Genomic DNA, 14,513 nt, shown 5'->3' with positions numbered 1-14,513 from the left:
ACCAAGAGTGAGGCGTGATTTGCCAAAACCTCCATAGAAGAACAGGACGTGTGGCACCTCGGAAGGGATGGGAGGTTAATGAAGCCTTTGGGATGAGCCCGGGGATGCTGTGTCTGGGCCCCGGCTTTGGACCTCCTGCTCTGAATCGTGGACACCGGTCTGGAAAGTGAGACTGTCTTTCCAATTGGGGGGTGGGGTGGTAAGAAGGGATTCCCAACTCAGGCATCCTCTTGGGTGAGGGCAGAGGGACCTTCTTGGGACGTATTCTTGAATGCTCTGCTCAGGATGTCTGGGAAAGCCTCCAGAGACAGATTGAGGCACAAAGGCGGTGGCAGAAAGGGTTTTTCCCAGTGTCGAGTTAGTTGCAGAAGGTTAAAGTTGGATGTGGAAGAAGTCCAGCTTCCCCTACAGAGGGAAGCAGGGCCAGCAGATGTGGGTGGGGTCTGGTAGCTGCTGACCCTCCTGGGTGATGCGAGGGGCTGAGGTGGCAGGAGGGAGGGGCTGGGGACAGAGAAGGCAGCCCCAGGGAGCCCAGACAGCACCTTCTGCCCAGAATAGCAGCCTCTGGTGCAGGTCTTCATTTATGCCAGTGGCATGAAAATGCTGCCCGACTCGTCTCCTGGGGCCTGTTCCTGGCAAAAGCCCTGTCTCCTGGCAAGATGGGAAGTGATGTCACACTGCACACACGAGCCTGTTCTTCCGGGGCCGTTCGCAGCTGTGAGACAGTTCGGAGACCGATGCCTCTCACTGTCCCGGACCCTGGACTTCTGCGGGGAGAGCCTGGGTGCTGGTGGCTGCTTCCTCCCACTGCTGGCTTGAGTGTCTCCACCTTGGAGGCTGCCCTTGGAGCCTGCATTGCACTGGGAGGGGGAGGGAGATGGCAGAGGGGGAGGAGGAGGGGGGGGTGGCAGGGGTCGTGGGGCCTGCAGACCCTGCTCCCTGCTGATGTCATCAGTTTGGGGGCCTGCACAGATCTGACACTAGGAGCCTTCCTGCTCAGCCTGGGACAGGCGCAGTGCTGAGGCTGCCAGTCTCCCTGCCAAGGACGTGGGGACAGGCAGCTCTCGGGGGACTGCCTGCACCCTCCAGGCAGAGCCAACTGGCCAGCCGAGTCCCTGGGGCTCCCGCAAGGACTAAGGTATAAGGCAAAGGTAAGGGCCATGAGAGCAAATGGTGGGCCTGGATTTCAGCAGGAAATAGGACACGGGTGGTGCCCACCTGATTAAGGAGCAGTGCCCCAAATCCCGAAGACAGGGAGGACCAGGAGGCAGGCTGGGGCGGCGGGAAAAGGCTCCAAGGCGCTCCTGGGATCCTAGGGCCCCAGGGCCAGATCCTGACCCATGGCACTTCCCCACTGACCGTTTTTGCTTTTCACCCAATGCAGAGTCAGCGGTTTCTCTGCTGTGCCCATTCTCTGCAGATCTGATTAAGGTTCAGAACCTGTCTTTCCTCTTATGCGTGCAAACTTTAGCCCCACAAATGAAAGATACTTTGAAATCATCTGATGCCAGCCCCGAGCTCAGAGACAAGGACCGGGAGGCCTAGAGATGAACCGACTTGCCCAAGGAGACAGGAAGCTCAGGGCAGGCCTGCGAATCCCTAGGATGTGTTTCAGCCAGCATGTGAGACAAGGATGAAGTCATCAGAGCTGGATGCATCGAGTGCCCCGACTCCAGTGAAATAGGACAAGGTAAGGAGATTGGGGACCTGGAGGTGACACAGGCCTGAGGTCCTAAAGACCATGGGCAAAACTTACTGGACATCAGGAAGTGCTGCTCTGGGAACTGAACCCTTCCTTTGAGCAGGTTTGCAGCACCTCTGGTTTACGACTCTCACTGGGCAAAGTGTCCAGGGGAGAAACCATGGGGCTTCTTTTATAGTTGTTCCTCTTTGCAATTCCGGGAAATCGGGGCCCCTGGAGCCTGGCGGTTGCCAGTCTGGTTATTAGTGCTGTAACTCAGGCTTCCTCCAGCAGAGGGCGCCCGAGGACGCAGGAAGGAGACGAGCCGCTCACTGCGGGGCTGGGCGTTTGCGGAATTGGGGATGTGAGTTTTACTTGGTCCCATGCATTCAGGCAGAAGAGTTTTTCTGGATTTTGTTTTGACGCATAAAACAGAAAGTTCACCTAGAAATTTCCCTGCCATTCAGGATCTGTGTCATCTCCTAGGTCTGCCCACACTTCATTCTGGCCTCTTAGAAAGGTTGTGGAACACAACACAGAGGGGTGTGCTGTCGCTTTCCTTGTTCACGGTTCTCAGAATAGGCTTGATGGGTCGTTTGCGCCTCTGTTGGCCAAGGAAATTTCACAAAAGTCCCAGGGAGAGCTGGCCATTCTTGAATTTAGAAATGCAGCTAGAAGTTGACCTGTCCCGTGCTGGGGCTCAGATTCCTATTGCAGTGACCAGGTCAATACCTGTCACTTGATTTCTGGGGGCAACTTGCTTCAGGATCTATGTGCTGGGAGTGAGGCATCTGGCCTGGGCTTCATGTTCAAAAAGGTTTTTAGATTTTTTACATCATTTCTAGCAAACAGCTCAATTCTCTCATATTTGAGTCGTGTGTTAAAAGCATTCAATTTTATTTTATTTTTTAAATTTTTTATTGGAGTACAGTTGATTTACGATGTCATGTTAGTTTCAGGTATACAGCATAGTGATTCAGCTATACATATACATATATTCATTCTTTTTCAGATTCTTTTCCCACCTAGCTTATTATAGAATATTGAGTAGAGTTCCCTGTGCTATACGGTGGGTCCTTGTTGGTTATCTATTTTATATATAGTAGTGTGTATATTGTCAATCCCAAGCTCCCAATTTATCCCTCCCACCCATGTTTCTCCTTAGGTAACCACAAGTTTGTTTTTGAAATCTGTGAGTCTGTTTCTGTTTTGTAAATAAGTTCATTTATATCATTTTTTTATTAGATTCCACATATGAGTGCTATCATATGATGTTTACCTTTCTCTGTCTTACTTCTAAAAGCATTAAATTTTAAATGTTTAAAATGCATTTTTCTAATCCTGTTTTGACATTTCTTCAGTCTGTAAACTCCCAGGTCCCCTAAGACATGGCAAAGGCCTGGACGTCTCACGTCCTCTGAAAGGCCCTGCCACGTGCAAGGCACTGCCCCTTTGTGATCTGAAGGTCACCTTGCCCTGCAACCCCAATATTGTAAATAGTCCATTCAAGGTCTCAGAGATACCAGGCTTCTGTCTGTGTAATAAACGTGCTTATTTGACAACAGGGAGTAGACCAGACATAAATGGTTTTTAAAGAAAAGTACAAATTAGGTTTTTCTTCAAAATAGAAGGAGTAAGATAGGGCTGGCTCATGATAAAAATGTGAAATGGGCCCAGCTTGTCTTTGATGTTCCCCTACTGCCTTCATCCCACTGGCCTCCCAGGCTACCCCGGAGGCTCAAAGGGACCCCGGGTCACCAAGCAGCCTCCACTTAGCACCTCTGCTCAGCCTGGCTGCCCGAGCGCCACGTTTCTGTTGCGTCTGATCCGTCTCTCTCTTCCACCCTAGAAATTTTCAGAGGTTCCTCCTGGCAAAATCCCCCTTTGGAGAGAAGGTTGGTGAGGGAGACTTGAACAGACCTGCCAGCACCTGCAGGCCGCCTCCTTGCGTACCTGGTGCTGGAATTGGATTGTTTTTCACAACTGCTTTGCTTCTTGGCTTCTCTAGGTCCCCGGAGGTCAAAAGTGACTGTTCTCCCAAGGCGTTCCTGCCAGGCAAGTGGGAGAGACACAGCTCCAGCAAAGATGTCCTGTGAGTGCCGCTTATCTCTTCCAGATGCTGGCAACACGTGGTTTTCTGAGGGCTGTGCTAAGTATTGTTCCTATTTATAGAAAGACAGGGGTGATGTTAACCTGCAGCAAACTACAGTGAAAGGAGCGACGGCTGCAAATACGTAACTTGGCAGTATCCATCCAAGGGATTGAGGATGGGTGTTGGTGTGGCCGCTCAGAGAAGGGGTTCCACTAAGGACAGTGGTCCGAGGCATCATGCGTGAGAATCATCCCTGTGGTCCTCATGTTGGAGATGTTTATATATTCTAGGATCTGGGAGCCTTTCTGGCTTTCTCGTTGATCTCAGCTATCCTTTTAGGGTAGACTTACTTTAGATGGGCAGCCCCTTCCACCAATTACTGTGCCTTTTTAACATCTGTCCCATTTCACAGTGGCCCCACCTGTCCGCGGCATTTCTACAGTATTCACCACTCAACAACCTCAAAGCCCAAGTGTGGAATTCTGTTCAACTCAACCCCCAAGGATAACCCTCTCTTCTATAAAACAATCCACATTTCCTACTGGCGTGGGTTGACTTTTCCTTTCTTTTTCTTTTCTTTTTTCTTTTTTTTCCTTTCTAGTTAATCGATAGAATAACGTAGTTATCTATGTCAGAAATAAAGTGATTTTGGGAATTCCCTGGCAGTCCAGTGGTTAGGACTCCGTGCTTCCACTGCAGGGGACCCAGGTTCGATCCCTGGTTGGGGAACTAAGATCCCTCAAGCTGCGTGGTGCAGCCAAAGGGGAAAAGAAAGTTAAAAATAAAAAAAGTAAAAAAAAGAAATAAAGTGCTTATGTTAGTATTTTCTGAATTAGAAGGGAGCTATCACTTTTTCCCTCCATGGCCCTTTGACTGTAAGAAATGACTATTGTAACCATGGGCCTAGGGACCTCCCTAGTGCTATTTCCTCTGATGTCCTCCTGGGGGCCAGGATGGAAACTGGCTTAATGGTTTCAGCCTCTGGTCCTCACTGCCCATTGATAACGATGACGGCGGTGACCAAGGATGGTGGATTTGGGCCCCCAGTGTCCCTGTCTGGTTCCTTTGGCCTCAGGGAGGGGAAGAGGACTTCTTGGTGTGTTCCAGGACCAGCAAGGAGGCTAGTGTGGAACAGAGTCAGCAAGAGAGACAGTAGAAAGAAGTGAGGTCAAGAGTCAGTGGGGGGCTGATTCAATTGAACTTTTTTGGCTTTGACTCTGAGCAAGGTGAGGTGCCATTGGAGGGTTTTCAGCAGCAGAGTGATGCGATCAGATTTCATTCTAAACAGATCAGTCCTGGATGCTGGGTTGAGGACAGACTTGGGGAGCAAGGGCCAAGTGAAACCAGTTAGGAAGCTGTGACAATCAGCCAGGCAAGAAAGTGATAGTGGTTTAGAGTGGAAACAATGAATGTCGTGAGAAAAAGCAGAGAATGGTCTGGATTCCTGCTGTATTTTGAAGGTGGAGCCAACAGGCTCTGCTGAGGGACTGGAGGCAGGAGAAGAGAGACAGAGGTCAAGGATGAACTGCAGAGTTCTGGAAGGAAGGAGTTGCCATGTGTGGAGATGGGGGAGACTTCAGGGGAGCAGTCTGGGGAGTCAGGGTGGAATCAGAACTTTAGTTTGGAATGTACCATGTTTTCAGATTCTTATTACACACCCACAAGATTTTGGATTAGCATTTGGCTATTGGAGTCTGGAGGTCGTGGCTGCGGATATTAATTTGGGAGTTGTCAGTGTATAGATGTGGTTGATAAGCTTTGAGGCTGGATGAGATCACCCAGGGAGGGAGGGTAGGTGACCCGAGCCCTGGGGTCCTCGAACACAAAAAGGGTGGGAGTAGGGGAGGAACCAGCAGAGGAGACTGAGAAGGAAGGAGTGGTGGGTAAAGTAGGTGAGAACCAAGAGACGGTGGCATCGCAAAACCCAAATAGAAAGGAAAAAAGAGTTTCAAAGATCAGGGAGGGACCAGCTCTGTTAAACGATGCTGATGAGTCAAGCAAAATGGGGGCTTGGAATTGACCATTGGGTTTAGCAACATGGAGGTCATCGGTGACCTTGATGAGGGATGAGTAGAACAAAAGCCAGCTTCAGTGCTGCCTTCCTAGACCCAGTGGGCAAGAAAGAGCATCTGCCAGACCCGGGCCCATGGCAGCAAAGTGGGTGGGCACTGACCCGGCAGCCTTCAGGTCCTGAAAGCCTCATTGGCTCAGACGAGGCCCCTCTCTTCTGCCATAGGTCTCAGCAGGTGCAGCTGCAGGGCCAAGGGGCCTGTCCTCTTGTCTCCAGTGACTGCAGAGAGACAGCCTCCGGGCCATTAGTCTACGGAGCCATCCAGATCTAGTTCTGGTCCGATTGGGAGCTGTCAGCACAAGTGACCCATCAGACCTTTCCAAATATTGTGCCCAAACTCGATCACACTACTACCTGTCAAACACCCTTGTGCTCATATCCAGACGGCTGCATTATCATCAGAGCACATCGGTTGGCTTGATATTGAAAGGCCTTCTGCCTTCAACTAAGTTAAAGAACAATTTGGTGATCAAAGAAAAGTCTCCTTACTGGGGTGCATTTGGGGATCCCAGTCCCCAAAAGTGGATGGTCATGGAGACCCCTATCAATACCTATTATGCTTCATGTAATGAACAGTGTCTTAGAGTAGAGCACAGTGGGTGGGGAACCCTGTCTTAGGTCTCTTTCTCATAAGACCCTAAAACACAAGCCAGTGCGTGATGTGGCCCAGGTTGGCAATTCTCTGATGCTCTGGCTTAATTTGGGAAACACTTAGAGCTGCATTGTTCCATACGGTAGCCACTAGCCACATGTTCTAATGCACTGAGGAACTGAATGTTACATTTTACTTAATTCCAACGGTCACGTGTGGCTAGTGGCTACCCAATAGGACGGCAAAGACATAGAACTTTTCCACCATCACAGGCAGTTCTATCGGACAGCATCACGCCATTTTTTAACCTTTTAAATTTGATGCGAGGAGGAGATAGGGAGGATGCAGGCAAGGAGTCTTCTGAAATTGGAAGTAAAATTTTGTGTGATGTGAGTTGTTGGGTTTTTTCTTGGAAAAGGTTAATAGCTTGCATCAGATTCTCACAGGATTATGTGACCCAGAAAAAAGCGAAGAACCGTCAGGATTGGCAGCCTTGGGGGTGAGCTGCGGCTCCAGGGTTCTTCGGGGGAGTGGATCCTTGTCCTTCTCACGGTTCTCTGGATGGGAGCTTGGGGCCCTTGTCACTTTAGACGTTGAAAGGAAACTGGCCCTATTTTCCTCTTTGAACTGGAGAAATGGGAGGTAGCAGGTATGTGTATTTATGAAAGCTGCAGGCAGCAAACAGACCTGGGCAAAGTCTCACTTCTCTGGACTCAAGGTAGGGGAGTTTTCACTCATCCCAACAAGAATGGCTGGGGTGCCCTTGTGCCTGCCACCTTTGTCAAATTGTGCCCTTGTGTTTGGAGGTTAACTGCCTTTGGGATTCAGCAGAGGTCCAAATCCCAGGTCTGTTGCTTAGCGGCTGTATGACCTTAGATAAGGCCATGGGACTGAAACTTCTCTGAGGCTCAGTTTATCACCTGCTAAATGGGCATAATAGCAGGGATTTCATAGACCTGCTGGGGGATCAAACGAGATCAAGTCTGTAAAACACATAACAGTGCATAACGTATATAATAAGGACTTGACAAATGGTAGCTAAATAATGTATGTGTGTGTATGTATCAAATATCTATCGATCAATCAATTGCTCCAAAGATAGATCTCTCCTAAGAATAAGTTGACCTCTCTCTGTCCTCAATAAGGAAAAAGGTGAATTTGATGCATAAGCCACAGGGCAACTTTAGGAGCTGGAAAATAAAAGAACCTTAAAGCTATGCTTAGTTAAGATGCCCAGTCAGCATAGCAATGAGTAAACACTTAAAAGAAATTCTCCCCTTTGTACAGCATTTTGACTTCCTACATTTATTTGCTCTTTTTAATCCAGTGGCGATTTCTTCACCAACCCAACAAGTCAAGTTGCGCTTCCTTATTCAGAGGTGGGGCTTCAAAGAGTGCTTGCTGACACAAGGGCTTTGCAAGTGCTAGGTAGGCTCCCTGGAACACCCCCGCATGATACACACAGGCACCCACCCTGGCCTGTCCACCAACACCCCACCAAATGACTCTCTGATGTGCTGACTGAAAAAAACATGCACAACCTAAAAGACGAGAGTTATGGTTTATTCGGCAGACATTCTGAGGACTTGAGCCCAGGACACAGCCTCTCAGCTCTGAGGGGCTGCTCCGAAGAGGCGAGGGGGAAGCCAAGAGATCGAGGAGTTTTTCCAACAAAGACCAGGTAGTCAGAACATCAAAAGATGACTGTTAAAGAAAACCAGACATCTTAAGTTCAGGAATTTAGCACTTTTCTATGTATGGGAAGATGCAAGAGTCTGGGCTCACTGAAATCATCCCTTTGATATGCACCTCAGCTCTCTGGGGCCAGTGTCCTGTGCTTTCTCATCCTGAGGCTCTTCAGGGTGCACGGTTGCGGGGTGGCTGCAGTAGTTGACTGCTAGAAGCGGGGGGGATCCTGCTTCCATCCTGAGTTCCCTCAGGGCTCACCATCAGGGCGACCGTAATATGGTGGCTTGACGGCTGCAACATCCTTTGTTTACTGATACGGCAGGCAACATTTTTCATTCACAGATGAAGGGTTGCAATGAAGAAAGTCCTCCCCCAAACCCCCTTTCTTCTGCAGTCTCCAGTCTAGGAGGGCCCTGTGTCCCCGTAGTTCTGTATTCGAGGGCATAAAAGACAGGCTGCCTTGGACCTGTGGCCACTTGCTCCTGAGACGGCCACAACGAGGGCCCCAGCAGAATGGCTGCAGCCATAGGATGCCTGACCCCCTTGTGTTACCCACACTGGGATTAGATCTTCTATGTCAGGGGAGTTAGTGTTTATCAAGAGTGCCGGGGCTTTCAGACGACCTGCTGGGTTCATGCCATGTATTTCCAGGCAGTAAGGAAGAATAGTGACTCCTTTTTTTTTTTTTTTTCTACTGAGATATAACTTACATACCATAAATTTCACCACTTAAAAGTGTACAATTTGGTGGGTTTTAGTGTACAGTCAGCCCTCTGTATCCGTGGGTTCTGTATCTGTGCATTCAACCAATGGTGGATTGGAAAAAATTAAAAGAAAAATTTCCAGGATGTTCCAAAAAAGCAAAAATTTAATTTGCTGGTGCCAGCAACTACTTACATATCATTTACATTCAATTTACAATTATTTACATTGTGTTTATATTGTACTAGGTATTATAAGTAACCTAGAGATGATATAATGAATACGGGAAGATGTGCCTAGGTTATATCCAAATACTACCTCATTTTATATGAGGAAGTTGAGCATTCTCAAATTTTGGGATCTGAGGCGGGTCCTGGAACCAATCCCCCTTGGATACGGAGGGATGACTAGATTTACAAAATTGTGCAACCATCCGTATGATCTAATCCCAGGACATTGTTATCCTATTTTTTAATTCACATTTTTGGACAAGATCAATCTCATTAGGCCGACTGGGGAACAGGACTCCTTGGGCCTCGGTGGTTAGATTTAAGACATGAATGCCTCCCGGGTGCACTGTTTCGAAGCTGTGTCTGGGGCGGGGGGCATAAATTGAAGCTTGTCCTTGTTACTTCTGTAGCCCCCTTTCTCTGTAGCCCCTTTGCTTATTAGTCAGGGGTGTGTGTACATCCGGGTGCTGGATGGATTCTAGGGGAAATACAAATGGGCTCAACATCCTCATGCTTGGTGGGGTAGGAAGTGGTGAGACAGACTTTGGCATATGGAGAAGCCTTTGTAAACCAGTCCTCACTTCCACAAAAATGATTCAAGAAAAAAAAAAATGAGGCCTAGATATGGTTTGGCCTCTCTGGATGGAGAAGTGGATACAAATCTGGTTATTTCAGTCCTCTAGTTACCAGAGTCTGGTGTCTCCCAAGTGTACCCATTCATCTGTTAGTGGCCCAGGTCAAGGCATTTTGGTGGCTTTGAAAAGAAAATGAGAAGAAAGAACCAGTGAGGGCGGAGGTCTCAGCCGGAAATGCTCGCAAGTGTCTATACACCTGGAGCAGGGAACTATTGCTTCCTCGGGCCTGTGGCTCCATAGAGGTTCCTTAGATGAGCTGATGAATGCACGGAAGTGCCTGCTACGTGCAGGAACTCCATCTACTGCAGTCCTTACAATTACTCTGAGGGGTTGGGGGGGTCATTCATTCATTCCACCAATATATATTGAATCCATACCATGGGCCTCACGCTGTCCATACACATGAGGACCCCGAGGCTTGGAGAGCCTAAGCAATTCGCCAAATTGAGGCCGGATGGCAGGTGCTTAAGGAGTGAGGCTTGGGGGTCAGAAAGGCATGGATTTGGGTCCTGGTTCCAACCCCCCACTCTCCTCCTTGCGATGGTGGCCAAGTTTTACCTTTCTGGTCCTCGATTTTCTCACCTGAAAATGGGGCAGTACTAGTATCTATCTCATAGGACTGTTTTGAGGATTGAAAGAGATTATCTGGGGCGGGTTCAGGATGATGCCTGCACACTGAGAACTCAATGTGAGTTAGCTTTACTATTTTTTTTTTTTAATATTTATTTGTTTATTTCTTTAGGCTGCGCCAGGTCTTAGTTGCGGCATGCACATGGGATCTAGTTCCCTGACCAGGGATCGAACCCGGGCCCCCTGCATTGGCAGCATGGAGTCTTACCCACTGGACCAACAGGGAAGTCTCTATTATTATTATTATTATTATTATTAATTATTATTGCCAGAGGTCACACACTGAATCAGGATTAGAAGCCCCTTTCCCCTTCCATCAGCTTGTGCTGCCTCTAGAGCCATCGGCCTCATTGAATCCTCCTGAATCTCAGGATCTGCAAAGCCTTCCTCACCCCATCTACTCCGTGGTGATGGCCACCCTGGGGCGAGGGTGGGCGGGGAATTGTTCTCCCGTTGACTGCTGGTGTGGAGAAAGGTAGGCCTGGCCTGCAGCTATCCAATGCACCTGGGCATTCTCACCTGCTGACTGGCTCTTTCCTTCTCTAGGACTATTCTAGAAACCCCGGAAAAGTCTGGGAACATGGGCTCCACGCTGACATCCCTGTGAGCCTCGGGATGGTCGTCTGTCCAGTGGGGACTGCTCACACCCCGCCTCCTCGTGCTCCGCCCCCCCCCCCCCCCCCCGTGTGCCCAAATGGGATTACCCATCTGGGCAGCGGCTGCTTCCCCCCCAAGGACCATTTTCTCCCAGTGCGAGCCTCATGAGCCTCACGGGGCCGAGAAGACCTTCGCCGTCAGCTTTGTGTCTGCGGAGGAGACAGGTGCCTGACGGCTCGCAAGTGCTGAGTCTGCGAGGAGGGTTTGCTTCGGAGGAAGCGATTTCAGTCCTGCAACAACCCTGAGGGCAGAAACGCTCGCACGGCAAGGCCCCGGGAACTCCTCTTTCCTTCATACCTGGGCACGCGGGCCGCGGGGCAGTTTGTCTCCCAGGTCCAAACCTGGTCGGACTGGGTGGGATCTACGGTGGTTGGGGAAGGGAGAGTGGCTGGGGAGCCCCCTCCGCACAGCAGAGAGGGGTCTTCAGGGCCACTGCTGCACGTGCGTCCCCATCTACCCGGGGGGCGTCCCGCGCCACGCGCAGGGCAGCGTGGAAACGGGAGAAAAGGGAGGCGCGCACTTCGTGGGCTGTGCGGCGCCTCCCAGCGTCTGCGTTGGTGCCTGCGGGAACCTTTAAGGCCGATGCTGGGGGCTGCGCCCGGCCCCTCGGCTCAGCCGAGCCCTGCCCCGCGCGGTCCCCGCCCGGCGCACCCGGCTCTCGAGCGCCGCGCCTGGGCGATGCCCGCCGACCGCCTCTGCGCCCCGGGACGCGCGAGCCGACACCCAGCGGCCCGCAGCGCCGGAACTTGGAGGCGAGGTGAGTGGGGGTGGGGCGCCGGGCCGGCGGGCGGTGGCCCCAGCGGGGTGCCAGTTTCTGGCCCTAGAAGTCCTTTCCCGTCTCCTTGAATCGGGGCTGCGTAGGACTTCCGAGCTCTCCAGGATGGCAATGTCGCGGGCACGGCAAATCCAGACCCGGGGCACCTCCCTCGCCCGCTCCCGGGACGCGGGTTTCTGTTTCCCCCTTCCCGGGGAGAGGCCCGCGGGCTGGGCATCGCGTCGAGCGGCCGCGTGGTTTCTGTTTGCTTTCTTACAGGCCCCCTTCGGCCCGCCCGGGCTTCGGTCCCGCCGCGGAGGGGCGAGGAGCTCCCGGATGGGTCGCGATGGCCGTGGAGTCCGGTCGTCGGCTCCGGGAGCGCGCCCCGGGATCCCGCCCCGGACTCCCGCGGCGGGCGGAGGCGAGGGGCGCTGCGCTGTCCGCGCTGTCACCAGGGCAGCACCAGCCCAGCCAGGCGGCGGCGGTGGAGGGGCCGGGACCCGGTGCCCGGGGGGACCCGCTCCACGGCCGAGCGCGCCCGGTCCCCCAGCAGCGCGCCCCGCCGCCGCGCCCCGGGCCTCTGTGAACGCGTACACCACCCCCACCCCCCGCCCCGACGTGACCCGGGCGCCCGCGGCGCTCCCGCCCTGCTCCCCGCGGGCTGGCGCCGCCCCCAACCGCCCCTCCTTGCCCTACCTGGGCCCTTTTCCTTTTCAGTTGGAGGAGCTGTAGGCGCCCGGCCAGTCTGGAGCGAGTCGACTCCACGGACCTGGGGCTGGAGAGACGCGTCTCTCGCCCCGGGGCCGGGTGGTGCGCGCAGGAGGGAGGACCAAGAAGCGGGCTCTGCCTGGGCTTGCCTGGGCTTGTTCAGAGCCGGGCTGCTTCCCTCAGTGGCCGCGCAGATCCGGGGGGATTTCGAGATTTTGAGGGAGCCTTGGAGCCAAGCCCCGGGGAGGAGGAGGCTGGAAGCCCGCGCGACCTGCTCGCCCCGTCCAAGGCTGAGCCCAGGTAAACGCTTGAGTTCTCGGTCAGTGTGAAAGTTGGTCAAGGAGGCAGGAGCTAAACTAAGTACTTTAACAATAATAATAATGGGAAGCCTGTTGAATTGTGTGGCCTCCGAGTCGAAAGAAGTATGTCCAAGAAACAACAAAATGCTCTTTGATTTCATAATCTTTGGAGAGAAAGGATTCCTTTTTCGGGTTTTGCATGGCTGGGTATTTCTTTCCTCCTTACTCCGTCGTGGGTGCAGGAGGGCTGCCTGGTCTGGGGGTGGAAACGGGAACTCTGGTCTTCCTGCCGCTGCTCAGCCACGTGCTATCGGAGCAAATACCTTGACCTCCTGCAAGTGGGGGCATTGAAACTAGCTCCCCAACGTGGTTGTGAAAAGTCTCAGATGTGAAGAGTGCTTTGGTCACGAAAGTAGTGTTATATAAGAAGTCAAGTCCGCCAACTCGCGTTTCAAAGAGAGGAACAGGAGAAAGGGGTTTCAGACTTGCAGTCCTGCCCACCGCCTTCCACCCTCCCCCCATTCCCTCCCCTGCCCACCCCGGCCTTCTACCCACCCCGCAGTGGTGGGAACAGCGTCCAGCCTGGGAGCGGCAGGTCAGGACGGAGACTTCGAGGGAGGGCGCTTCTGGTCATCCACCCTCCCGGCAGGGAACGGCAGGCGGCAATGCATGGACGCCCCCTCTCCCAGCTTAAGTGAATGAGGCTGGTGGCGCCGATAGGGCACCTGCTCCAGTGCCTTCACTGTTTCTGTGCCTGGTGGGGCACAGGGAGCTTGGCTGGGCAGAAAGACCCAGGGCCCGTGCCCTCCTGTTACATCCGTGCTGGTCTCCTGCAGCAGGAAGTGGCTGGGCGTCCTGGATAAGTGCCTGTGGAACTCTGTAGCCAGGAATCTTGTCGGGAAGGCAAAGGGGTGCCCTGTAAGTTATGTGGGCCCAGTTCTGCCTCTGCCTCCAGGCCCAAGAGAGCTTTGGGACAAATGGCCGCTCCCCTGAGCCTCTGTGTAGCAATGGCTGAGGTGGGTGGGCTGAGCAGGAGTGGGGGAGGGGCTCCTATACTCCCTGACATTTCCCTTGAGGGTCTTTCCAGGAACAGAGGGCTGATGGGGCAGCATTAGCTGGTACCCTGGGGCCCATTGGCATCAGCTGCCCTGTGGGTTAGTGGCCTGTTTCCTGAGCTTCCCAAACCCTGGGACCAGCCAGGACTGTCCTGCTCTGCCTGCCAATCCAGCTTTCTCTCCTGCCTCAAGAATCCCCTGGTTAACAGGCTGGGCGGTCCCAAGGACTACACTTTTACACCCCACCCCGGGCCCCTGGCACACAAATCAATGATGCTAAGCCTAGACCGGCCTCCGGGTCCTTTGCGTCACAGCACGTCAGGCAGCACCTCCCACTGATCGTGCAGCCTGATTGTCTTCCCAGCCCTGAACTTGCCCTTGTAACTGGCTGCTGGGCTAGGAGGTATAGGAAGATGCAAAGATGTACAAGATGCTGCCTCTGGTTAGAGGCTGCTCAGCCTCGGGTTAGAGGAGGTCAGACAGACGCAACAAGAAAATGACTAGGCAGCACCCATTCATTCATTCATTCAGCAAATACTTACTGAATCCTTGCTATGTGCCTGCATCACTTAGCACTGAGAATACAGCAGTGAACTAGATAGGCAAATCCTTGCTTTGTGGAGCAGCTGATCTTCTGATGGAGAAAAGAGGTGATAAATGAACAAAATAAATATTTCAAATAATGTTAGGTCGTGGTAAATGCTATGAAGGGATTGGA

The 14,513-nt window shown here is 52.4% G+C and overlaps 2 long non-coding RNA genes across 2 annotated transcripts; one reads left to right on the top strand and one right to left on the bottom strand.

Annotated features, from left to right (window-relative positions):
• The first annotated feature begins 937 nt into the window (after positions 1 to 937).
• Positions 938 to 4,296, top strand: LOC137761822 (uncharacterized). Its single transcript, XR_011073452.1, has 3 exons — positions 938 to 1,690; positions 3,690 to 3,773; positions 4,186 to 4,296. It is a non-coding gene; the product is annotated as an uncharacterized lncRNA (long non-coding RNA).
• A 3,694-nt stretch (positions 4,297 to 7,990) lies between these two features.
• LOC137761823 (uncharacterized) lies at positions 7,991 to 12,628 on the bottom strand. Its single transcript, XR_011073453.1, has 3 exons — positions 12,430 to 12,628; positions 8,246 to 8,416; positions 7,991 to 8,140 (listed from the first exon to the last, which is right to left on the bottom strand). It is a non-coding gene; the product is annotated as an uncharacterized lncRNA (long non-coding RNA).
• Positions 12,629 to 14,513: the final 1,885 nt, after the last annotated feature.

The sequence above is a fragment of the Eschrichtius robustus genome, chromosome 3 (assembly GCF_028021215.1).
Source record: "Eschrichtius robustus isolate mEscRob2 chromosome 3, mEscRob2.pri, whole genome shotgun sequence".
Lineage (NCBI taxonomy): Eukaryota > Metazoa > Chordata > Mammalia > Artiodactyla > Eschrichtiidae > Eschrichtius > Eschrichtius robustus.
Note: the sequence above shows the minus strand (reverse complement) of the source record. Positions and strands in the feature narration are given on the sequence as shown.